Source organism: Canis aureus, chromosome 15 (genome assembly GCF_053574225.1).
Source record: "Canis aureus isolate CA01 chromosome 15, VMU_Caureus_v.1.0, whole genome shotgun sequence".
NCBI classification, from domain to species: Eukaryota; Metazoa; Chordata; class Mammalia; order Carnivora; family Canidae; genus Canis; species Canis aureus.
In genome coordinates, this window is record NC_135625.1 from 63,708,087 (window position 1) to 63,735,269 (window position 27,183).

At 34.1% G+C, this 27,183-nt stretch overlaps 1 long non-coding RNA gene across 2 annotated transcripts in view; it reads left to right on the plus strand.

The window, feature by feature from the left end:
* Positions 1 to 17,573, plus strand: part of LOC144285040 (uncharacterized) — a 55,879-nt gene extending 38,306 nt beyond the window's left edge. For both annotated transcript variants that reach the window (XR_013353432.1, XR_013353433.1), the window contains exon 6: positions 16,770 to 17,573. This is a non-coding gene — a long non-coding RNA (uncharacterized LOC144285040). The remainder of the gene's footprint in view (positions 1 to 16,769) is intronic.
* The last annotated feature ends 9,610 nt before the right edge of the window (positions 17,574 to 27,183 follow it).

Consider the following 27,183-nt stretch of genomic DNA (forward strand, 5'->3'; position numbering starts at 1 on the left):
TAAATCTCAACTACTACTGTAATTTTTTGAACTTAAAGTAGTACTAACACAAACCAAAGAAAACAATTAAAATTTAAAAGTGGGAAAAATAATTAATTGTGGGAAGTAACCAATACGCATCTTGCTTACTGCTTTCCTAAACATGAGGTCAAAATAGAGCATGGGTCTTTTAAAAGTAGTTTGTATTAGAGGTTTATGCCCACAGTGTTTTTTATTTATTTATTTTTTTTTAAGTAGTCATTTTATAAAGAGAGAAATGCATATTCATAACAAATTAGGAAGTGAAGCCTACAAGTCAGATATTCAAATAGCTCTTTTCACTGGAAACTCCCTCAGGCCATCATGATTGATTACTCCTAATTTCCTTTTGGAAGAAAATGTCAGGCATAGATGCTTAACGGAATTTGAGCTTTAAGTGTTTTGAGAGATCAGTGACTAGAGCTAAAATAGAATCTTTAGAGTTTGCTATAGAAAAACACTTTAGGACCAGCTAAATTTTTTACCCAACACTTCAGAATATATTGTAATAAAAATTATTTATTGGAAGCTTTAATGACCTAAGCTTAAGTGCATATCCATAGGTTTTGTGATTGTGTGTAGGGGGAGGAACAGAAAGCAATGGGAAGAGGAAACTCTCCAAATATATGGCTAATTTTCTGTTATCACATTGTGAAGAGCTGGTACAGCAGGAAGTACTCATTGGGAATATTGGTTTAAATAACAAAATTTGGAATTTCAATAGCTTATCTTCGTTGAGGATTGTTTTGTATAAAATGACTAAAATAGCATTTTTCAATAAAAAGAGGATGAAATGAAAGTTTTAAAGGGTTCTTTAGTATTCAAAAATCATCTAAAAAGAATTCTGGCTTTGTGACCCAAAATCTCCTCCCACCTGCCCCCCACCGCCCATTTAATCATTTTATTTTTCCTTCAGTAGAAATTAGCTCTTTAATCTCATTGAGTCTAGTTTTATAGATCTGTGTTCCATGCTGGTTCCCAATAAACTTGTCAAACCACTTAACCTTTCTTTGCTTCTGCTTCTGGCCTCTCCCCTACCTCTCCACTTCCTCCTTCACAACTGTCACTGCTAACACCAGTGAGGCCATTCTTGGAAAGTTGGGTTGACTTCTGTCTTTTTTGTACTGACATAGCTGATATTTTTTAAAAGTTGTGTCTACATATTAGATCCCCCAAATCTTAAAGTGGGGCCTCTGCAAGGACTTCAGGGTTAGGATTCCAGTCAGTATTGACAGCAGAAAATCATCATATATTTATCATCATATCTTTGTTAAAAAAAAAACAAAATAAAAAACAACCCCAACTGAGTAAGGATCTTACTAGCTTTATTCAAGGATTCACAAACTGGACAGCCTCCATTCTAGCAGATTAGGAAGGAGTTTCCAAGAACTAGACAACACAAGAGTAGTTCTAGGCAGAAGGGAGCAGGACCAAGGAAGTTGTACTAGGCTAAAAAGTAGTTTGGTTATTGCAAGGTTACTCTTCTTGTCCTGAGTGGCAGGAGTCTATCAGGCAGATGACCTAATAATGCTGATCAATCCTGATAGTCTGGTTTAAGGTTCCATTTCCTGGGAGAGCTGAAACTGTAATTCAATTAAATCTCAGTTTGGTGACATAGGCCTTAAAATATGCAGCTCCATTTAGGGTCTGTTGTCATGTTTTTAAAGTCTTTATCAGCAGCACTGTCATCCTCATAATTTACTGAGCTTAATATATGGCCAGCACTTTTAAATACCTTATTATTTAATTTAATGCTTAAAGCACCCTAGGGAGGGTTATCCTTATTTCACAAATGAATGTAGATACTAAGAGGTGTTATTGCCCAGGTATGCAGGTGAAGGCTGAGTTCAAATCTGAGCCAGTCTACTCCAGAGCACAGACTTTTGTCTGTGAGCATCACACTAGGATTTCATAGCATTTACAAATAATTTCTAATGTAAATTCTGAATTAGAAGAAAAAGTAAAAATATTAAACATTTCAATCCTTACTTTACTAGTGAATAAACAAAGACCCAATTCTTTGTTCAAATTGGCCCAAGTAGATTTTTTAATATTTCATCTTCTAAAATCATACATTTTGTAAAAGATATGCATTCCAAAATAGTTTCCTATTCATAAATTATAGAAACAAATTTTAAAAGTAATCAAATAACAAGGTATTAAATTAACTGATAGTTTCCCTACTGTGGCAAATTATCATAAACTTAAAACACACTATTGTGTAGTTTTGGGAGTCAAATCTTAAAATCAAGGTGCTGGCAGGGCTTTATTTCTTCTGGAGGGTTCATGAAAATATTAATTTTCTTGTTTTTTTTTTTGTTTTTTTTTTTTTTTAGCTTCTGGAGGCCATGCTATTCTTCAGCTTCTGACCCTTTCTTTCCTCTTCAAAGCCAGCAACATATCATCTTCTACCTTTTCTGGCCTTCTGCCTCCCTTTTATAAGGACACTTATAATATCAATTGGGTCATTTTGGATAATCTAAAATAATCCCTTATCTCAAGATAATCACATCTGAAGAGTTATTTTAAACTTAAGGTACTACACAGTTCTGGGGATTATGATGCCCTCTTTGAAGAAATTTATTCAGGCCCCCACAATAGCATGATATAAATAATCCTTAGAAAAATGTATTGTTTTTTTGATCATATATGATATTGATGGTGGTGGCTATCTAAATCCCTCTTGGCATACCATTTAACAAGATAACTGTATTTATGCCAGTCATGGTTATAAAGAGAATGACAAAATATGCATGATATGCAAAATAAGAAGTAGGATATACTTGTCTTTTCTCGCTGTTACCTGACTGAATTTGAAAAATCTAAAATGTTTACAAGGTTCCATAGTTATATTTAATTTAATTTTGAATTAAGTTGGAAATATACTTCAAATTATACCAGCCATGCCAACTGCTTTAATAAGTTTCCTCTTTTATTGTGAGTTTGTTGTAGGCATCTCAAAAGTATTTTTTCCCTTGGGGCACCTGGGTGGCTCAGTCAGGTAAGTGTCTGACTCTTGGTTTCAGCTCAGGTCATGGCTCCTGCCATACCATCAGGCTCTGTGCTCAGTTTAGAGTCTGCTTGGAATTCTTGCCCTTTTCCTCTCCCTCTGCCCCATTACCCACTCTTGTGCTCTCTCTTTAAAATAAATAAATAGGGCAGCCCAGGTGGCGCAGGGGTCTAGCGCTGCCTGTAGCCGGGGATGTGATCCTGGAGACCTGGGATCAAGTCCCAAGTTGGGCTCCTGCATGGAGCCTGCTTCTCCCTCTGCCTGTGACTCTGCCCCTCTCACTCTCTCTGAATAAATAAATAAATAAATAAATAAATAAATAAATAAAATCTTTAAAAAAAGTATTTTCCCCATATGAATAAATAAAATCTTTTTAAAAAATAAAATAAATAAATAAAATCTTAAAAAAAGTATTTTCCCCAAGAAACATTAATAAATTACTAATAATTATTCTGATGTATATTACTACACATTTAACACTTTTTTTTGTTTTTGTTTTTTTTTTTTTTTTTTTTTTTTTTGTTTTGTTTTGTTTTACATTGGTAGAAGACAAATTATGTGTGATAACCTGGAAGAAAAATTAATAATATTAATAAAAATAGTATTAAAGTTTTCTGAAAAAAAACCTACTTTGTAGTTACCCAATATGTATAGTAAAAATAAAATAGTTTTAAAATAAGCTGATTTTATTATAACATTTCAAAATAAAATAAAAATATTATTTACAAATAAAATTTAGATTTTTCATGCTTTTACTCTGTAAAGATTCAGAGAATTTTTTTAGTAGTTTAGACTACTTATAAGTACCATGTTTTTGTGACAACAAGTTTTGTCACTGTTTCATAAAGAATATTGTTGTTTTAAGTTTAGACAAAAACACTGAGTCATTGGGAATGCAGATCAGATAAGCTACTTAGAAAAGTGTGAAAACTCCAAATATTCTTCTCTTGTGAAAAAGGAATCCAATTTTCAAGGCTTTCAAAATGGTATTTTTTACTGACACTAAAACTTAAAAACCCTACATTGTAAAGTTAGAACCGTGGAAAAGGATGCATCAATCTTATCATAACTTCAGCAAATGACAGTTTTCTTCTATGTGGTCTTCTTGAGACTAGATTCTCTATTTCTGTTATATTTAAAACTAGATTTTCTTTGGAGATAAATTCATTCTCATAATAAGTCTACAACTGGAACCTTGAAGTACATTTTTTTTTGAAAGCTCTTATTTCTGAATGGAATGTGGTGTTTATTTTTGAAATAAGCCATTTGGATTTCTTTTAATCTTTTTTGTTTCATTTTATTTTCAAAAGATATTTGTATTTGTATCAGTAGTTATAAAAACCCAAAGTCATTTCAAACTATGACTACTTTAAACAATTAAGGAACAATTTCTTCCATGAAGTAAATTTTCTCTAAATTGAGTCTATATCTTGATGCTTACTTAATTGAGAAAAACAAGGAAAATGCTGATTATTATCTCAGTTCTCCAAGATTCTAAGTATGAAATCTAGGTTAATAAAGGCCAGATTAATTCTTATCTGCTACAAGCATTATTTTATTATTATCATTTTTTATTTTGATTCCAGTATAGTTAACATACAGTGTTAAATTAGTTTCAGGAGTGCAACATAGCAATTCAACAATTCTTTACATTTCTCATCAAGTGTACTCATAATCCCCTTCACCTATTTCACCCATCCTCCTACTTCCCTCTGGTAACCATCCTCTCTGTAGTTAAGAGTCTTTTTCTTGGGGTGTGTGTGTGTGTGTGTGTGTGTGTGTTTCTCTTTTTTCCCCGTTTTTTGGGTTGTTTCTTGAGTTCTACATATGAGTGAAATCATATGATATTTGTGTTTCTCTGATTGAATTATGTCACTTAACATTGTATTCTTTAGATCTATCCGTGTTGTAGCATTGGCAAGATTTCTTCCTTTTTATAGCTGAGTAATACTCCATTGTATATATTCCTCTTATTTATTATCCATTCATCTATCAATGGACACTTGGGCTGCTTCCATAATTTGGCTATTGTATATAATGCTGCAATAAATATTGAGGTGCATGTGTTTCTTTAAATTAATGTTTTGTATTTTGGGGTTGCATAACCACTAGTGCAATTCCTCGATCATAGGGAGTACTATTTTTAACTTTTTGGGGAACTTCCATACTGTTTTCCATAGTAGTTTGCATTCCCACCAATAGTGTACAAGGGCTCTTTTTTCTCCACATCCTTACCAACACGTGTTTCTTGTTTTTTTTTTTTTTTTTTTTTTTTAATTTTAGCCATTCTGACAGCTGTAAGGTGATATCTCATTGTTGATAGTTTCCTTTGCTGTGCAGCAGCTTTTTATTTTGATGTAGTCCCAAAAGTTTATTTTTGCTTTTTTTTCCTTGCCTCAGGGTATGTATGTATGTATTTTTTTTTTTTTTGCCAGAAGCAATTACTGTATTTCCCTCATGATCTAAAATTCATATCTATTCATGGGTTTACTTAGGAAGGGGGCTTCCCGGCTAGAACAGAAGCTCTTGAGGACTGGAGACAAGTCTGTACAGCATAGGGACTCAATCAGTGTGTTAGATGATTGTTTTCTCTTCAAACATTTCTCCAAGAAGACTCTGAGCTCCGTGCTTTGTGGTCAGAGTGGACTCAGGTTTTGGGGTCCGAATGGTGGGCTGTCTCCACTCAGCTGCTTAAACCTCCGGTTTTTTGCCCATTGGATATCTTGCCTCCTTTGTTGAAGATTAATGGATCATATAACTGCATATTTATTTTTGGGTTTTTGGCTCTGTTCTGTTGATCTACATATCTGTTCTTGTGACAGTACAATACTGATTTAATTGCTACAGCTTTGTAATATAACTTGAAGCCTGGGATTATGATATTTTCAAGATTGCTTTGGTTTCTTGAGGTCTTTTGTGGTTCCATACAAATTGTAGGATTGTTTATTCTAGTTCTGTGAGAAATATTGTTGATATTTTGACAGGGATTGCATTACATCTGTACATTAGTTTGAGTCCCACGGATATTTTACCAATATTTGTTCTTCCAGTCGATGAGCATGGAGTATCTTTCCATTGTTTGTCTTATCTTCAATTTCTTTCATCAGTGTTTTATAGTTTTCAGAGTACGGGTCTTTCACGTCTTTGTTAAATTTATTCCTAGGTATTTTATTCTTTTGGCACAATTGTAAATAGGATTGTTTTCTTAATTTCTTTCTGCTGCTTCCTTATTAGTATATAGAAATGCAACCAATTTCTGTACAATAATTTTTATATCCTGCAAATTTACTGAATTCAATGATCAGTTCTAGTCATTTTTTGGTTAAGTTTTTAGGATTTTCTATATAAAACATTGTGTCATCTGCAAATAGTGAAAGTTTTACTTCTTCCTTACCAGTTCAGATGGATTTTATTTCTTGTCTACTTGTTGTGGATGGGTTACCTAGTACTGGGTTGAATATGAGTGATGAGAGTGGACATCCTTATTTTATTCCTGACCTTAGCGGGAAAGCTCTCAGTTTTTCACCACTGAATATTTTAGTTGTGGGTTTTTTGCATATGGCCTTTAGCATATGGAGATATTTCCCTATAAACCTACGTTATTGAAAGCTTTTATCATGAATGAATGCTGTATTTTTCAAATGCTTTTTCAGCATCTACCAAAGTGATCACATACTTCTTATACTTCTTGATGTGATGTGTCATATTGATTTGTGAATCGAACCACCTTTGTATCCTGGGAATAAATCCCACTTGATTATGGCCAATGACTTTTAAAAATGTATTGTTGGATTCATTTTGCTAATATTTTGTGGAAGATTTTTCCATCTATGTTTATCAGAGATATTGGTCAATAGTTTCTTTTCTTTCTTTCTTTCTTTTTTTTTTTTTTTTTTTTTGTAGTGTCTTTTTCTGGCTTTGGTATCAGGGTAATGCTGGCCTCATAGAATGAATTTGGAAGTTCTTCTTCCTCTTCTAAATTTTAGAATAGTTTGAGAAATTAACTATTAATTATTCTTCAAATGCTTGGTATAATTTATCTGTAAAGCCATCTGGTCCTGGGTTTTTGTTTGTTGGGAGTTTTTTGATTACTGATTCAATTTCATTGCTAGTAATTGGTCTGTTCAAGTTACTATTTCTTCCTGCTTCAATTTGGAAAATTACATGTTTCTAGGAATTTATCCATGTCTTCTAGCTTGTCCAATTTGTTGGCATATAATTTTTCATACTGTTTTTTTTTTTTACAATTATTTCTCTCTCTTTTTATGAGTCTGGCTAGAGGTTTATCAATTTTGTTGATCTTTTCAAAGAGCCAACTCCCAGTTTCATGGATTTGTTCTATTGCTTTTTAGTTTCTATATGATTTATTTATGCTCTAATCTTTATTATTCCCTTCCTTCTGCTGATGTTAGGGTTTGTTTTTTTGTTTTGTTTTGTTTTGTTTTGGTCCTTTACTAGCCCCTTTAGGTATAAAGTTAGGTTGTTGAGATTTTTCTTGTTTCCTCAGGTAAGCCTTTATTGCTATAAATTTCCCCCATAGACCTGCTGCATTTCAAAGATTTTGGATGGTTGTGCTTTCATTTTTTTTTTCTATGTAACTTTGATTTATTTTGATTTCTTGGTTGACTCATTCATTGTTTAGTAACCTGTCATTTAATCTCCATGTATTTGTTTTCATTCCATATTTTTTCTTGTGGCTGACTTCTATTTTCATAGTGTTGTGGTCAGAGATGAGGCATGGTATGGCTGATATTTTTACTTGTTGAGACTTGTTTTGTGGCCTAGTATGTGGTCTGTTCTAGAGAATGTTTCCATGTGACTTGAAAAGAATGTGTATTTTTCTGTTTTAGGAAGGAATGTTCTGCATATGTTTAAGTCCATTTGATCCAGTGTGTCATTCAATCATTGGCTCCTTGTTGATTATCTGTTTAGATGATCTATCCATTGATGTAAGTGGGATGTAAAAGTCCTGTATAATTATTGTATTACTATTGATTACTTTTTTATGTTTGTTATTAACTTTTATATATTTGGATACTCCCATGTTGGGTGCCTAAATATTTCAATTGTTATATCTTCTTTTTAGATTGTCCCCTTTTTATTTTGTGGTGTCCTTCTTTGCCTTTTGTTACAATCTTTGTTTTAAAGTCTGTTTTGCCCAATATAAGTGTTGCTACGCCAACTTTCTTCTGACCCATTTGCTTGATAGATGTTTCTTCATGCAGTCACTTTCAATCTTTAGGTCTGAAATGAGTCTCTTGAAGGCAGCATATATATGGGTATTGTTTTTTTTTAATATATATATACTCCGACAATGTCTTTTGATTGGAGCATTTAATCCATTTCTACAAAGTATTAATACGAAGTAATTATTGCTAGACATATTTATTGCCATTTTGTTACTTGTTACTTGTTTTGTTAGTTTTTCTCTGATCCTTTCTTTTGCTTTCTTACATGGTTTGGCTTTTTTAAGTTGATATACTCAGATTTGTTTTTCTTTATTCTTTGCATATATATTACTGGCTTTTGATTTGAGATTACTATTAGGTTTATTAGGTTTGTATATAACATCTTCTGCATATAGCAGTCTATATTAAATGATGGTTGCTTAAGTTTGAACCCATTGTTTACTCCTCTCCTGCCCACATTTTATGTATATGGTGTCATGATTTACATCCTTTTATTTTTTGGATCCCTTGACTGATTTTTACAGATATATTCCCTGCTCTTGTGCTTCCAACTTTTTTATATTCTCACTTATTATCGTTCTTTTCCATTGAGTCCCCTTTAACATTTCTTACAGGGCTGGGGGATCCCTGGGTTGCTCAGAGGTTTGGCACCTGCCTTTGGCCCAGGGCGCGATCCTGGAGTCCTGGGATCGAGTCCCAAGTCAGGCTCCTGGCATGGAGCCTGCTTCTCTCTCCTCCTGTGTCTCTGCCTCTCTCTCTCTCTATGTCTATCATAAATAATAAATAAATATTAAAAAAAAACATTTCTTACAGGGCTGGTTTATACAGAAATGTTGATATTTGAAGCACAGGGGATTTATCTCTCTCTTTTCATTCCTTCTCCAGTCAAACCAGTTGGAAGCAGAAACATGAGAAAGCATATTTGTACATAGCCTGTTAAGGAAATATGATTTAAAGCAAAATCTCTTCTCAATTCAGAAAACCTCTCTATAAGGGTAGAAAAGAAAGAAATTTTACCATTGAGTGGCATTTAACCAGAATGGATTAATGGCATTGCCCTATGAGATTGTTTTTCCATTCAGTCTCCTTTGACATCCTGGTGGTCGGTGGATACCTTATTTCTGCTGAGCAGAGATAGCATTTCAGACTTCCCACTCATCCACAGCCTACTTCACCTGGTTGGTAGGAGGACTGAAATCTCATTCTTCTTGTAGTCTCTATTGACAACATGGTGACAGAGTATGGTTAGAGACCATTGGATGGTGGTGGGATTTCAAGCTTTGCATTTGAATCCTCCGATGCTAGCTAAGAGCAATACATATGCCTTATTACTGCAGAATGGGATGGAAGTCCAGGATCCCTGCATGGCCCTCACTGACACTATGGTGGTGGCGGGTTATTACCACTGAGCAAGGTTGAAACTCCAGCTCTTCACATAGTGTTCTTGGATATCACATCACTGCAGTTGAGGGAGTGGGGGTAGGGCACCTCATTAAAGCCAGGTATGGCTATATACCTAGTCTTCCTTCTTGGCCTTTGATGACAGGGTTGGTGGTGGGACTCTAGCTTTTTCCATGGTTGCTGGGCTAGAATTCTTATTGTTAAAGTTTTTTTGTGTTTAGTTCTGCCTGCCTTACCATGTTGTCCTTCTGTCCCTGTACTTTTTCTAGAAACAGAAGGCTTTCTTGGCCTCTTTCTGCACCACTGGTGGTTCTGCATTTCTGACTTCTATAGTACCAGTCTGGGTTATAATGAAGCAAAAAGAAAACTCAGTACCCTCACCAAAGCATTGTTCTTCAGGCTTACATACCTAGCCAGTCTGCCTTTTTCTTACTACTTTTTAGAGCCACTGTATGTTTGTTTTATGTATATTGTCTAAGGTTTTTAGCTGAATTTAGCAGAACCAGGGAAAAGTGTGTCTATCTCATTATTGGTCTAGATATTGCTGCAAATATTAAAAACATGCTTTTATATACTGCCCCACACCTAAACCCCAAATATCTTCTTTATCTTGGGGATATTTTCAGAAGTCTAGGTTGACAATTGGGTCTGTCATTTCCTTATAAGTACTGTGCGGAATGTCTTTGAAGAATAAGGTGCTCTATAATTTGTAGACAGCAGTGGCTAAAAAAATAGGAACTAGAATTGAATGAAAGAAATTTCAGATGAAAACTTTCTCTTAGTCTTGATTATAATTAAGAAGTCAAGATATCTGATATCTAGGGTAACAGAGGTTGAATGATACCCTCCACAAGAAAAAAAAAAAAAGGTCTTTAAAATCTGGGGAGCAGTTATAATTTAAGACAATGTACACAAATTCTGGAAAGTAATGTGCTATGTGGTCCTTATATGCCAGGCTGGTGAATGTTTTCTTGACAATGAAGATAAAGACTATAGTGTTGTGGAAGTTAAGGGATTATAAAGCAGAACTATGAAATACACTGATAACAAGGATCCTGAAAATATCTCCAATTAATAGCAAGTGGAAAAAAATGTGGATCAAGTGTTTGTCATGTTTGAAATATATACTGAGCAGCAAATATTATTTGAGAATTATCTTCTTCTGGTGTGGGGGTCAGATGTTGATGTTGAAATTTTCCACAGAATAGGTCATTCAGAGAGAAGTTAAAATATCTTTAAGTTTCTTTGATTTAAAAAGAAAAAAAGGAATAAAAGGAAAATTTGTTTAGGTTACATGAAAATCCTCTCCCTAAAACAGTGGTGCTGTTCCACAGAGCAAAGAGAAGAATAAATTGAGATATTTAGCAGAACAGAGAGGAAAGACTGGGAGAGGAAAATGTATCACAAAGGAATTTGAAGAGTAAGAGCCACTATGTAGTAATTGTGGGTGAAGGATAGAGCCTCCATTCTGTCTCAAATCCACTATTAGTGATTCAACCTAAATATACTGTTTTACTTTTGAAGTATTGACATGTGTGTAATCTATGTATGTTGGATTTGAAAAGATGTGCTCCTCCTAGGTTAGAATAAAGAACCAAAATATTTCTGAAGATGTAGTCAATAAACATGCTTTAAAGAGAATTGATTGGTTCTCTTTTATACCCATTTTTAAGAAGTTATTTCTCTTTGCAATGAGGAGTTCCTTTTGAATATTTCTAATAGTATTACATGTTCACTTGGGATCGTAAATACTTTTGCAAAAATATCGATGTTAAGCTGAATATTAAGATATTTTGGATTCTTTTCCATTTTGTCTTCTCCTCTTAAGATGTTTTTCTTTTTATTCACTTTCACTCAGTATCAGACTCCATGTCATTTATCATGCTACATTTACTGTGAACTGAATCCTACCAGCCAGTTCTTGATGACTCCTTCTACCTTCAAGACAGTGCAATAAATCACAAAGAAAGCACTCTTATTAAATATATATTTTCTAGGGAATTTTGGAAAACCATAAATTAAATTTTTTTAAGTTTTAAGGTTATGGGCACAGGAGTTCCATTCCCAGATAAAATGGATTTAGCACACTGCACCCTGTCTCTCCCACTGAATGTAGTATAGAGCCTTGACATAATGCAAGGAATAGCCATTTGAAGATGCAGTACCACCAGACTGGCTGTGAGTTTAGCAATGCTTTTCCTTCAGTATATCCTGCACTGGATTCAAGCCCACCCAAAATCAGGAAGTTACATTGGCAAGATAGAAAGAATTCCAGGAGAAACCATCTAGATCTGGCTTAAGAAAAGCAGTTTCCAAAAGCCAAGAGAGAGTGGGGAGATTTCCCCATATTTTACAGCTTTCAGCCAAAGAGAAATGATATCCATAAAAACTTTAAATATCAAAATAAAGAAGCAATTCAAATTGTAGGTTGCTAGGTATGTTACTTTCTATTTCTGCTATAATCAAATTGTGACAAACTTTGTGGCTTTAAACCCAATTCATTATTTCAGTTTCTATAGGTCAGAAGTCTGGGACAACTGGCTTGATTCTCTGTTCAGAGTCTCACCGGGCTGTGTTCAAGCTGTCACCTCTTGTGGCTCTAATCTGGAGTTAGGTTCTTCTTCTCCAAGATCAGTGGTTATTGACAGAACTCATTTCTTCTTGTGCTTTTCATGTGGACTCCTACATCTCCAAGTCAACAGCATGTTGAGGTCTTTTGTGCTCTAATTCTCTCTGCCTTCTCATTCAGAGAAACACTTCTGTTTCTCAAGACCCAAATAATTACACTGGGCTCACCTGGATAATCTTTTTAAGAATTTATCACTAACCTTAATCACATCTGAAAAGTCCCTTTTCCATGTAATATAACATAAACATAGGAGTAACCAGAGAGCCACGATTATGAAGGCTAAGAGTCTGCTTACCACACTGAGTAAATAGGATTGATGATTCTTCTTTTGAGTTAATAAGAATATATTTAAGTGTTGAAAGCAAACTATAGATAAAGTTTTGTGCCTCCATTTATAGCTACTATCTTTCTCTTATTACTCATTGGAAATTAGCAACAGCTGAACTGTCTCAGGATATTCACCTGGTATTGATCAGGACTCTTCCATTACTTAATTGTAGTCATGAAAGCATATAAAGGCTATCAATTCAGGCTTTTGTGTGTATGTGGGAAGTAGCAGAAGTGTAAATAAAAAAAAGTGCTACTGAATATAAACAGATATTTAACATAGCAATAATTCAGGTGCTAGACTATTTTAGAGTTAAATAATTGGGTGATTTAACAAAGACACCAGAAACCAGACTGTATCTTTCTTCCCTTCAGTGATCATAATATGATAATTTTGTATGACAATTATTTTATATATTTGTGTGTAGGTGGGTTATTGGGCTCTTTTTCTCACTAGAAAATAAACTTCTTGAGGAAAGAGACCATATCCATCCTTCTCATCCTTCAATCTATAGTTCTTAGTATAATAGCAGGCATACAGTTGGCATTAAATATAATTTTTAAGATATATATTTTTAGATTTGTTGAATAAATAAGTGAAACTCTTACTTTCTCTTTAATTCTGACAAATAGAAACTGAGAATTCTGTAATTAGAAGTTTCTATTCTGTGATTTTAAAGGCTGAGATGCTTATAATCAATGTAGATAATTTATTTTGCTGTTTATTTTGAGGCCTGTTTTTACAGAAGAGATTTATGATGCTCAGATCTTGGTGCTAGTTTGTAAGTTTCAGATTCTTCAAAATAATCTTGCATTTATCCCTCTTAGTGATTTCTTTATGCCACATAATGTATTGTAACTAAAAATAGGGTAAATGTATATAGATATGTAGATAATTGAGGGGACAAATGGATTCAAATATTAAGTGTTAAAGCAAAGGTACTGATGAAGAAAAATCAGTTAAAGCAGTCATGAAAGGCTTCTGGGAGGAAGTAGTATCTGAACTATGTTTAAAGAAATAAAGAGAGGAAACGAACTCTTTAAAAGGAAATGTTTTCTGTATGAAAACATGGAGGTATAACACATTCTTGTAATATCATCTACTTAAATATGACTCATTAGGTTTTAGGCAAGAGATACATAAGTGACATAATTTTAGGATGGTTTAGATTTTATTTTAAATTAATAGATGTAAAAAAAAAATCCTGTTTTTCCCTTCTCCAATGTAATTCTCTTCTTACCCTCTCCAGATATTTCTATTCCTGTGTCTGTTTTTATGTGTATTCATATTTACTATGTACATGTACATAGAATATATAAAATGTTTGCATATTTTTTAAAACACTGTTTTGCACATTTTAAAATCATACATCCATCTATATTTCTGATTTCCTTTCAGGATTCATGAGATCTATTGATCTTCATAAATGTATTTCTCTATTTTCTTTTAGCGCTATAGACTATACCATTAAATGAATATACTATAATTTATTCTAGTATCAATGAAATTTTACAGTTTCTATTTTTATTCTTTTAAAACAATGCTTCTCTGCACGTTTTCTTGTGCATATGAATAGGAATTTCTTTAGAAAATAGGACTAGGAATGGAAAGGAATGACTGAACCAGGATATGAACATGTGCAAATTTCCTAGACATTAATGATTTGTGTCCCAAATATGTTGTTACAATTTCCATGCCTATTTACAGTTGCCATTTTCTTCATATTTTGCCAAGAACTCTATTTTCAGAGTTTAAACATTTTAAGAATCAGTTATGAAACAATATATCATTGGTCTTTAAATTGTACTCTTCAAGAACTTTTCTGGTTATTAACCAGGGCCCAGTGATTTGAGTAGGTTTTTTTTTTTTTTTTTTTTTTTTTTACCTTTTATCAAGGTAAAATGTGGTTAACAATAAGAAGGTAGAAAGGGGTTTGCAAAGTGGCTTTTGACCTTTGGGTTGTGGGGAAGTTAAGAAAGGAACTAGGAAACTTAAGGGAGAGAGAACAGCAAAAGAAGATTCAGACCACAGAGAGGAAGATATGGTGGCCACAGGAACAGACTTCCCAGGGCTCTGGTGACAACAAAACTCACTACTGCTATGCCACAAGAGTAAGAGATGCTGCAAATGTTATGAGGATAAAACCACTGGCAGATTTTCAGCTGTTGAGCTGTGAGAGCCAGGAGTATCTGTCAGTGGATAACAGAGAAACTAATTGAGTGGACTTTCACACTAAATTGCAAAAATCAGCCTGCCACTATGGTAACCCTGCTGGGACCTTGGCATACCTATCCACTCAAAGTCACATGGAAAAATGGAATACTTAAAAAAAAAAGTCTGCTCTCTATCTTCTAGTTTGGCAGTGTCCTTCTTAGAGTTCTCTATTTGTAGAGACAATATTGATCCAGCTGGAAAAAGGGTAATGTAGTCCATAGCCCAGTTACAGCATCACAAAGCACGACACACATGGGTGGGTTTAAAGCTGAAAGGAAATGAATCATAACTGGCACAATGCACCCTTTTGACTACTCAGCATCACCACATTCCATCATATAAGAATATGGACTTTTCTACAACAGCAAAACAGCTTATTTCACCTTACAAGGTACATCTCTTTTGTTATAGAAGTAATGATCCCAGCCTTTCCCCAAAATGAGGAGACACACAGTTTCAAAATTTTTGTTCATGGCTGCCTCAAATTTAGTTACAGACTCATCAAATATTTCTTACCTGAAGACTAAATTGTCAAATTAGCAATAACAAACTTGTGTAAAATAATAAATGTGTCCTTTGCCATAAAATGAAAACTCAACTGATCAGGGTTCTCTACTTGATGGGTAACCCAAACATAATTCCTGAAGAGTCAAAACCCTCAGTGGTCCTGCCTGTTCTGACTGCTATAGTTTTCTGTGATAATTTACTTATTGGAAGGAATTTCTAAGAGCTACCCAGAAGTTCCTCTGGATTCCAGTGTTAGTGTCCTCAGTGTTAGTAGTAACCCAATGTCTTTTATTTTTCAGTTGGTTCACTGGGAAAAGGAGCCCAGGATATCCAAGCAGTAGTGTTGAATGGAACTACCCTTGTGTTCTTTGGTGAAAGCATTCTCCCCTTGGTAATTGTAAGATCTCTAACCCAGCAGAGTTTAAAGTTGCTAGGACTGGAAGTAAAAGTCTATGAATGAATTATTAAGTAAAATAGTGAAAAATCCCTTCCAGTTCCATCTCTTGATTCTTGAACTCTTGTATTTTTACTAGAGGGAAGATAACACCTTAACATTGTTTCTGATAGGAAGCATATAGTTGATCTTAGAGGATATCGGTCTTATCCCATTTTTATAGGTACTTTAACTGGTATCACGAGTCTATCTTTATTAAGTCATTTAATCTTCCAATTAGGACTGCGGTTTTCTATGTGATAGATTATGTGGTAGGGCCATTTAATTACATAGAAAAGGGCCCATCGCTATACTTTCTTGGAACTGAAATGATTTCCCTGATCAGAATAAATGGTGTCAATACTGTGGTATCATCACTAGATATATTCTGGAATATGAATTTACCCTTTCCATCTGTAGTGTCCTGTCAATACCACCATCCATGAACTTATGGCATGTTTTACCTGCTATCATGTTATCATTGATGTCAATGACCATGTAATTAACTGCCACTATGACCACTTTTCTCATGAACTCATTAAACAGTCTCTGGAAAGCACTGGTACAACGTAAGAGGCTGATTGTCATGCAAAAAGCATTTCATGTTGTCCACTGCAGGAGATGTTCTAGGTAACTATTAAAATAGGATATGGGGGCACCTGGGTGGCTCAGTCAGTTAAGCATCTGCCTTTGGCTCAGGTCATGATCCCAGGAGTCTTGGGATCAAGCCCTGGATTGGGTTTCCTGCTCAGCAGGAAGCCTACTTTTCCCTTCCCCTCTCTGCTGCCTCCTGCTCCCTCTGCTTGTGTTCTCTCTCTGTGTCAAATAAATAAAATCTTTTTTCATCATAAAATAGGGTATGAATAAGTTCACTAGCTACTTATTCTCAGCAGGTCATCCACAGATTTTTTTTTTCCCTAAATTTCCTTGTTACCAATTTTCTATCCTGATCCTTCCAATCCATTACCATCCACCAAAAAAAAAATAGCCACCATACATGAATAAATTAAAATTTATATTTTTGGCCATCATTATTCTAGGAAAAGTGATTATAAGGTACACCATTTCAAGTTCTGCCTACTGAGAGGATTCTCCTTCAGTTTAGGCCTTCTGGGCAACCAGTTGAGTGAAGTAATGCCTGAACTGTCTACTTTCAAATGCCACCAGTATATCTTGCAGAACCAAGAATTTAGAAAATTGGAGGAAGGGGTGTCTCCATGTTGACATTCACATCTCTGAGAAGAAAATCATGAACGCATTTACTGTTGGAGTGATGAAGAATTTGACTTCATGACTTCTAAGCCATGAGAGCTGAAGACACTGGCTAGAGGGATGCCAGTGACTCAACTGCAACAAGTGGTGCCAGTATTGCACCTCCTTTTTTTTTTTTTTTAAGTTTTCTTTGTTTACATAATCTCTACACCCAACATGGGGCTTGAACTCATGACCCTGAGATGAAGATCTTCATGCTCTTCCAATCAAGCCATAGGCACCCCAAATATCACACCTCTCAGTAGGATTGCTGCAAAATATAAAAACGAGACACAAGAAAAAAGACTCCTTCCTCTTCCATCTTCATGAAGTCCCCCCAGTAGCTGCTACTGGTAGAGCCAAACATTGAGCCATCTTCCAAAGGAGAAATGCAGTCTGCAGGTTCATGTTTCAGTATCTTTATGCAAAGGCAAAGAAGTTCAGTCTGCAGCTGAAAAGCAATAAATTAATAACTGGTACATCTGGACTATTATTTAAAATAGCCTCATTATATTTTTATTGGATTTTCAAGTTACTTCTGTTTATTAACTTTTCCCATTACCTATTTTTAATAAATTTTATTTCTCTGAAAACATGAATATTAGTCCTTTATCTGTTAAATGAGTTGTGAATATTTTCTCCCAGTCTGTGTCTTGTTTCCTTAAGTTTGTAGGTATTTTTAGTTATTTCCTTCTCTCTTTCAAATTACAGTTATTCATTCTTCATCTGTAATAAAGTTGGCAAATATCTTTACCTCTCTTGTATTGTGTTCAGTTATTTATATATTTGATTCGTAGACATTTGATATTTAGTGTAGAATAAAGTTAATTTTTGCATTTTTTAAAAAATGAATGTTTTACTTTGGAATAATTTTTGATTCACAGAGGTTTGCAAAGATAATATGGAGAGTTTCAGTATAACACTCGCTTGATTTCTCCCATTGTTAATATCATATCACCCAGGTGCATTTGTCAAAATTAGGAAATTGACTCTATATGTTACTATTAACAAAAACTTCAAACTCTTTTTGGATTTGATCTATTAATGTCCTCATTCTGGTTCAGGATCCAATTCTGAATACTACATTGCATTTAGTTTCCATGTTTCTCCAGTGTCCTTTGGTTGTGGAAATTTTAAGATTATTATTATTATTTTTTTATAATTTTGATGATCTTGAGAAGTATTGGCCAGGTATCCTGTTGAATGTCTCCTAATCTGGATTTTGTCTGACTTCTATCAGAATTAGGTTGGGATTATAGGGTTTTAGAGATCTATCACAGAACTGAATTGTTCTCTTCACATCATACCAGAGAGTACAAAATATCCATATGCCATTATTAGTGATTATTTTCATCGCTTGAGCAAGGCAACTTCAGTCAAGCTTCTTCAACATAAAATAACCATTTTTCTCTTTCCCTACTCTGTTTTTGAGAAGTGAGTCAGTGAGTCTAACTCACACAGAAAAGGAAGGGCGGGCAAGGGATTAAACTCTGCTGTTGGAAGGTAAATATTTACATGAGTTATTTGGGGTTTTAATGTACGGGTCACCCGTACAGTGAGCTAGGCACTTGTGAGGTGTGGAAGGAAAACATTAGAAATCTGACAGTCAAAAGAAGGGGAAAGAAGCACTTATCTTAAAGTTTTTCTTTACTTTTTTGGTGGTGGTGGGGGGGTGTATCCAGGCATATTGACAAACAAAAGCATGTTCATTGGAGACATATTTTTTGTATATAAAACAAGAAGGTGAAGAATGGTAAGAGAGGCAAAGTTTAAGTGAGTATTTGGTATTTTTATATAAGGTGTCAAATAGAGTGAGGATAATTTGGTGTATTAATATTCTGATAAGAAAATTGTGCAGTGGATGCATCTGCAAGAAACTCTATTTCTACTGTTGAGGGTACAAAAAATAGAAAAGAATGTATAATGAAATTTATCTTAATTAAATGTTTGTGGAAGGGTTTTCACAGCCATCTTGTAGCAAAGGCTGAACTGTTGATGATGACTCAGGTTCTCTGAAGTCCCCCTTATATCTAAGTCTCAATGATTTTAGAATATCATCAATTTTCATTCTATCTGCTTAACTGACATTAAATGCTGCTTCATACATGAAAAGCTCATTAAAAATATATCCTCTGGGACAAAGCATAAACATGGCAGTATCATATCTTTATGTTTAAAGATATGTCTGCCTTAATGTAGACAGGACCTCATTAAAAATGAAATTGCTGATTTTGTCTCTGAAGGACATAAATACAAACACACATACAGGCACACAAGCATGTATATCTGATTTCAATATCTTTCCCTCCAAAAACATCAAGAGACTATCTTCTTACTGTATAAACTAGGGCTGCAGCACCATGGCTACACTTAAAGAAGAGGGATATTAATGATGACCTAGAAAGATATAACCTATTTTTATGAGAGTACACATAAAAGCGCTGTCATCACATTACATATTCTTGCATTCCATATTGACCACATTCAATCATCCTGAATAGGATTAACATGTTCACACATTTCTATTAAAAATACTTTAGCTTGGCAGCCAAAGTGTTACAGCTTACATGCTCTTACAAGATATTTTGGCTATCTTCATTTCCCTTGAGTAGCTTTAAATTCTATAAAAATATTTAGAAGCACTTTAAGATAGCCATTATTTATAAGAAGAAAAAATAGAACAAGACAAATGGAAGTTTAGAAAAACAATCAGATACGTACAAGGAACACAGGACAAAGAATAATCTAGACTGTCAGAAAGCCAAGATATTGCCTTTTTGTTTCTCCTTGAGGATGAATACATTATCAAGGATTAGTAATGCTATAGAAATTAAATACTAGGGAAAATGTCACCAATTCTTTGGCAATAACTACCTTTCAGAGATGAACAATGTGAAATCTGGTTTCTGTGTATATATTGAAATGAGCAGTGGAGGAATATCACGTCATTCACTTTTCCTTTTTGTCTTAGTAAACTGACTCAGCCCATAGTAACTGACTTTTGTTTTTAATTTGAAGAGGTATTCACTTGTGTTCATAAAACAGAATAAATGTTTACCTTGATTTTGTTAGTGTTGGACATCTCCTCAAAGAAACCCATTTTTAGTAAAAAAATCCTATTTACCTAAACATCTGCCAGGAAGTCTGTAATTATGTCCCCAAAGCCTTAACAAAATTGATTAACAAAACACTATGTCAGGTAGTCTCATATGTCTTTAAGTATCAGCATAGTATCTGTATTATGTTTCCATTAAAAATATTTAGCACTCAGGAATATAATTTCCTATAAAAATAATATAATTGGAAAGAAAGAACAGGAGAAAAAAAACAGATGAGATAAGGTTGATTAGGATGTGGAGAAATTGGAACATTTGTGCACTATTGGTGGGAATGTAAATTGGTGCAGCCATTTTGGAAAACAGTATGGAGGTGCTCCAAAGAACTAAAAATAGAGTTGTTATATGATCCAGCAATCACACTTCTGGGTATATACCTTGGAGAGATACATGCATCCAATGTTCATTGTAGTATCACTCACAATAACCCGATAGTAAAACAGCCTAAATATCTATTGCTGGATGAATAAAGAAAATGTTTCATATATATACATGTGTGTGCATATGCATGTATATGTGTGTGTGTGTGAATATTATTCAGCCTTAAAAAAGTTGGGGATCCTGCCACTTGTAATAATTTGGATGAATCTGGAAGACACTATGCTAAGAAAAAAAGGCAAATAGAAAAACAAATGTTGCATGATCTCATTTATGTGAGGAATCTGAAATAGTCTAAATTGTAGAAGAGCCTGGAATGGTAGTTAACAGGGTTGGGTTGAGGGAAATGAGAAATTATGTGGGAGAAATAAGTTCTGAAGACCTTATATATAGCATGGTCACTACAGCTGACCATGTTGTAGCATATACTTAAAATTTGCAAAGTAGGTCGTACTTGACTGTCCTCATCACACACAAAAATATTAGTAACTATGTGATATAACAGATATGTTTATTAACTTGATTATGGTGATCATTTCCGTTTCTACATATATGAAACATCAAGTTTATACCATAAATATGTACAATGTTTGTCAATTATACTTCAATAAATTAAAAAAAAAGAAATGTGAACTGCAGCTTACTCTATTTTAGGCATACATCAAAAGCCAATATTACATGCAATTTTTATATTTCATGATTTGTACAATATTCTCTTCCTATCAAAATAATTTCTTTACCATCGAGTGCCATTTTGCATGTTTTATTCAGCTGAAATTCATTCTTAAAATTTTGTGAGAATACTTAATATGAAATTTACCTTTAAAATGTCTAACTGTAGGGGCACATGGGTGGCTCAGTGGTTGAAGGTCTACCTTTGGCTCAGGTCGTGATCCCGGGGACCCGGGATAGAGTCCCACATCAGGCTCCCCATAGGGAGCCTGCCTCTCCCTCTGCCTATGTTTCCACCCCCTCTCTCTCTTTCTTTAATAAATAAAAAAATCTTAAGTAAAAAAATAAAAATAAGTAAAATTTTTAACTGTATAATATAATATTTTAACCATAGGCACTATATATTGTAGCAGATCTCGATCAATTTTTTTTTAATCGATCAAATTTATTAAATAAGAATTTACTTTTAACATATACTTTTTTATGAAGCAATAATACAGATCAAAGTTGGTTCATTCAGTTGAGGATATGAATTGATTGTCTCTTGACTTTTTCAAATGAGCAAAAATTTCATACTTTCCTAGATACCATGCATTTAAAATTTTGAATAATTACAAGACTTATTTGGAATAATAAAGGGAAAAAAATCATTCTAGACTTATAGAGTAGAGTCCATTTTTTCCACTTATGTGATTAGCTCCTGATTTAAAGAAAAACAAAAGTTTTGCCCCAGAATCATCTCTGTTTTGCCACCTTGCATTTCATCTTCCCTTGAGATTCTTCACTCTAGTTACTGCTCCCTTAATCACACTAGTATCCAGGTTCCTACTCGTTCTTTTAAAAAATCTGAACTCAGGGTAGACACAAATCTCTTAGATTAGTTCTGTTAGAACAAGTGAGACTTGAAAATGTGCTTTTCAATTGATTTAAATATTTAGGAGAAATAGGAAGAAAGGAGCATACAAGAAACATATAAAATGTGTAGTTTAGTATTAGTGTTGTCCCATTACACTATGAATGTATCTTTCACTCTTGAGCTCTTCCAAATACATGTTGTTATGCTCAACTGGGTGGTTTTGTATAATCTACAGCCTTTGTGCTTTGCATTTTGCTTTTCTGTTTCTAGCCTGACTCTCAGAGAAGGATCAGCCTTTTCTACTTGTCTTGTGGGATTCCCTTCCTAGCCATCTGGGGCCCCATCTGCAAATCCCCTTCCTGCCTCCAGTCTCAGAACCCCTTTGAATTCACCCCCTATTCTTTACCAGACCTGTTTGATAGCTCCCTACTGATGCATATTTCTCTGCTTGAAAAGCATTTTACCTCTGGTTGTCTTTGCTAAGACTTACTCATCTTTGGTGTCATTTTATTTTCACCTTCTGAACATGACGTAAGTCAGGGTTATTCACTTTTCCGTACTTTATGTCACCAACGTACCTTGAACACATCTCTTATAGATGACACAAGCCAGTGAGATCATCCTTCTGTGTTTCCATTTTCCTCAGAGATTATATGAAGATGTTAATAAAATCCATCTTCTTGGGATGTTTTAAATATTAAACAAGGAGAAGACACATAAAGTGTGTTTACTTTTGTATGTATGTGATGCTAAACAAATGCTAGGTATTAATTATTGTAATTATTGCTTCACATCTTTAAGGAAAAATCCATTAAAACCAAACATAGACACACCTACACATATCAAACACATACAGGGATAAGTTTAGTAGCCCTAAACAAGGAAAGATTACATTGCCCTCTAACTATGAAATTGAACAATTAAAAAATATGCCAAGATAACTGCAAGGATGTTAAGAGATGCTTTATAAGGACAGGTACTATATTTTTTGTTATATGTGTCTTTTAAAGCACCAACTAAGAGATAGTATGTAAAAATTTCTCTTATTTTTTTCTCTTAAAATGTTGATATCTGAGTGCCTTTTTGATCTATCTTTAGGGTATTTAAATACTGTATATTTCTATAAAAGTACTAGGAGATTTAGGTATAAAAGCTTTTAGCACCCCTCTTTCCCATTGTCCAAGTAATTAAGGCCTACAGTGTTCTTCATACTTAACAGTATTGATAAATAGCAGAATATGTATTTTTGGGCAAGATTGCAGTACTAAGGGCCCTCCTTCTCCTCCTCCTCTTTTCAAGAACAAAAAATGCTAATGGAAAGCAAGGAGATTTGAGCACAGAAGCCGAAAGGAAAAATATCCTAAAGGAAATATTGGGTAAGTTACCATGTGTGCACATGAAGAGAAGTGAAACCATCTTTCACTTAGAATAGCCTATCTTCTTTTTCACATAGAATAGCCTATCTTCTTTCCTCATAACAAAGGTTGTGCCCAATTATTGCTTTTTCAGCTCCTTCCCAAAGTGAAGGAATCCTTTTTTTTTTTAGAATCTTAAAGTGACATCACACTGCCTTGAGAATGGGTGCTGCCCAGATGGTAGCATTTATGTCACTTAGAAGAAAGTTATCTTAGGGATGAGGTAAGAGCTGAATTTGTGCCAGGCTAGGCTGGGATACCTTTTGTCAGGGTAGATGTGACTAGGGAATGTCAGGAAATTTTTTTCTGAATTGGAAGAAGGAAAAAGGCGGGGTCAAAGCTTAGCTCAGATAACTGTGTAATGCTATTTTTTTTTTAAAAAAAAGCTTTATTGAGCTATAATATACAAAACTGCACATATTTAATAAATATAATTGTTGAGTTTAGGGTGTGCACACACCCATGAAACCATCACCACAAGGTAGTAGACATATCCAACACACCCAAAAGTTTCCTTGTTTCTTATCGTCGTCATTTGTATTAAGACCTTTAATATGAGATCTATCTTCCTAACAAATTTTAAGTGTGCAATTTAGTGTTGTTAACTATAAGCACTAGATCTTCACTCTCATATTTATTACAGCATTGGTCACAATTGCCAAGATAGGGAAATAACCTAAATGTCCATCAGTGGATGAATGGATAAAGAAAATGTGGTGTGTACATATCATAGAATCTTACTCAGCCTTAAAAAGGAGGAAATCCTACCATATGCAACAATAGGGCTAAATCTTTATGCTAAGTGAAATAAGCCAGTTACAGAAAGAAAATACTGCATTATTTCAGTTATTCAAGATAACTGTGAACTTTTCATATATTCTGGATTATATCTTAGATGAATGGTTTCCTGGTGTATCTACTAAAATTAATATATGCAAGAGTCTTGAGTTTTCATAGCACAAAAATAAATTAAGTGAATCAGTATAACAACCTTATTTATCTCAGTTTTAAACAAAACTTCATTTGACACACTCCAGGGAAGATTTTTGTTTTTTATGGTGTTTCTGTCATCTTATTCAGGACTGCCAGTTATAATAAAGCTGCATTCAGTGGGAAGAATGTCTACAGACAATTTCCTGAAACCAGATTTCATTCATTAATGAATATTCTATTTCTTGAGAAGGTTAGAATGTGGCAGCTAGTCTGAAGCCCAGGTCAGAGCATATCCATTCAACGCCTGATGACCAGGACACATAAAGCAAATCCTGATGTGCTGAACTTGCACAAGCCAGATGTAAGCTATTAGACACAATTAGTGATTCAGATTCCAAGGAGCTGCTTTCTGTGCCGATGGCAAAAATGGAAGATATTAATTGCACTGCTTAGAGTTTCAGCCTCTTCAGCTGAATGAGATGTTTTGTGATTTCCCCAGGAGCATAAGACTTGAAGCTGAAATATATTTCATGACAGATTGACAAATAGGGCAGCTTTTTAAAACATATTTTAGATTCTGGAATATAAAACATGAACAAATAATAAAAAAGGGCTTTCTTTATTTTCTCTCCCCAATCCAAGTCAATTATTTTCAAAGGCTTACCTTCTTCTTTTAACATTTCTAATTTTTTGTAACAAAAGATATGTTTCCCCTATTTTGCTTATCTATAGAAATTAATGATACATTCTATGAGTTTTTGAGCAATCAGTTACAATTATACTTTGTGGGCGTTGAGGTATGGGAAATAGCCAAATATTTTGGTTTACATGTTATTGTATCTCCCATCTCCCCCTCCAAAAAAAAAAAAAAAATGTCCACAAAGTAATCAATGAAACCTGTGAAGAAGGTACATTTTGTGGCAAAAGTGACTTTGCAGATATATTTAAGGTTATGGACTTCTAGATGTAAGAGTATCCTAGATTATCTAGGTGGGCACAATCTAATCACATGAGCCCTTTAAAGCAAGGAGATTTCTCTGGCTAGAGGCAGAGAGATGTGGTAGGAGAAGTCAGAAAGATTTCAAGAATGATAAGGGTTGGAAACACCATTGTGGTCTTTCAGACATAGGAGCACATGTGCCAGGACCACAGCATGGCCCCTTGGGATCAAGCGGGGACCTCCCAGATGTCAGCTGGCAAATTAAATAATTTCTGCCAACAATAGAGATGCATGGGCTTGAAAGTAGATTTTCCCAGAGCCTCTTGATAACAGCCCAGTAGTGGGTGCCTTGGTTTCCTATAACCTGCATGACCTGATGTAGAGAAAACCAGCTCAGCCAACCCAAGCTTCTGGCCTATAGACTTGTGAGACAATAAATTTATGTTGTCTTAAGGTGTTAAGCTAATGGTAATTTGTTATGTTAGCCATGGAAAGCTAATATGCTAATTTATGTCCTAACTACTGTCAAAATGATTTGAAGTGAATTTTAATATAAACAGAAGCACTAATATGTTAAAATGAAATGTTTTAATAATTTAGATTAATAAAACATTTAGCATCTATGTAGTAAGGATTAATTTATTTAATGTAGAGTCAGCAAGAAATCCAGCTAACTGGAAACACTAGTTTTTCAGAAGAAATATACTTTTTCCTAATTTGTAATTCCCAAAAGAGATCTTTCATTAATTTTTGTTATTTAACTTATTTAATTAATTTTAATGTAATTGTCAAAGCACAGCATAATGGGCTTTTCCTGTGTGTAGAATATACAGAAAATTCATGACATGGCTGCTTCTCATAGAGTTTTTCAGTAAATTTAAGGACTGGTAACTGAAAATTCAGAGAAGTTATTTCTTCATTACATATAAAATAAATAAGCATTATGTATGTGCTTTACTGGAGACCCAGAAAAGAATAATAATGTAGAATTTGATATCCGGTGCTTTCCATATAAACTGAATTTGATATCAGGTGCTTTCCATATTATGTTTTATTCTCCATATAAAATATAGTAAACATAACAGAAACCATAACAATTAAACAGAGAAACAGACTTAAGATTGTCATTTTTAGTGAAATAAGATGGTAAAAGCAATTTCCTGTTGACTCATTTTTCATGAACAAAAGGGATTTTTTTCTAACACCCAAACATAGAAAGTAAATCCTAACATAAAGATTAGCACTTTAATTTTTATAACTTTAAAATATTTGAATGACACTATATTTTTTTGTTTAGATAATATACGCACATGATTAAAAAAATTAGAATGATCTATACAGGAATACATTGAAAGGTCTGTTCCCACTCCTATATCCAAATGCCCCACTATCTCTTTACTCAACATGTAACATCCTCACTGTTTTTCTATGCAGACTGAGGTAAATATAAAATGCTATACCTTCTTTTCTGCTTTTCTCATCATTCACAAAAGACAACACTAAACCTTCTGTACCTTGCCTTTTTCAGTTATCATTTCATTGTTTGGTGTGAGTAAAAAAATAGCTTTCTCAGATCTTTTCTCTAGCTGCATGGTGTTCTATGTGGATGTATTATAGTAATGAATATGGTTTATTTCTGATCTTCTATCATAATCAAAGCTATAGCAACTATTTTGTAAACATGTTAAATATTTTTTTACTCACACTGGTGTATCTGAAAGTTGAAGAGTCACAGATGGGACTCTTAGGTCAAAAGATCATTGAATTTGTCATTTTGAGAGCAGCTTCCCCAGTTACTTCCATAGGCATTTACAAAGAAATGATGCATTCTACCAGCATTACAACAGAGCACCTGATTCACTACATGTTGATACTGTCAAATGTATGCAATTT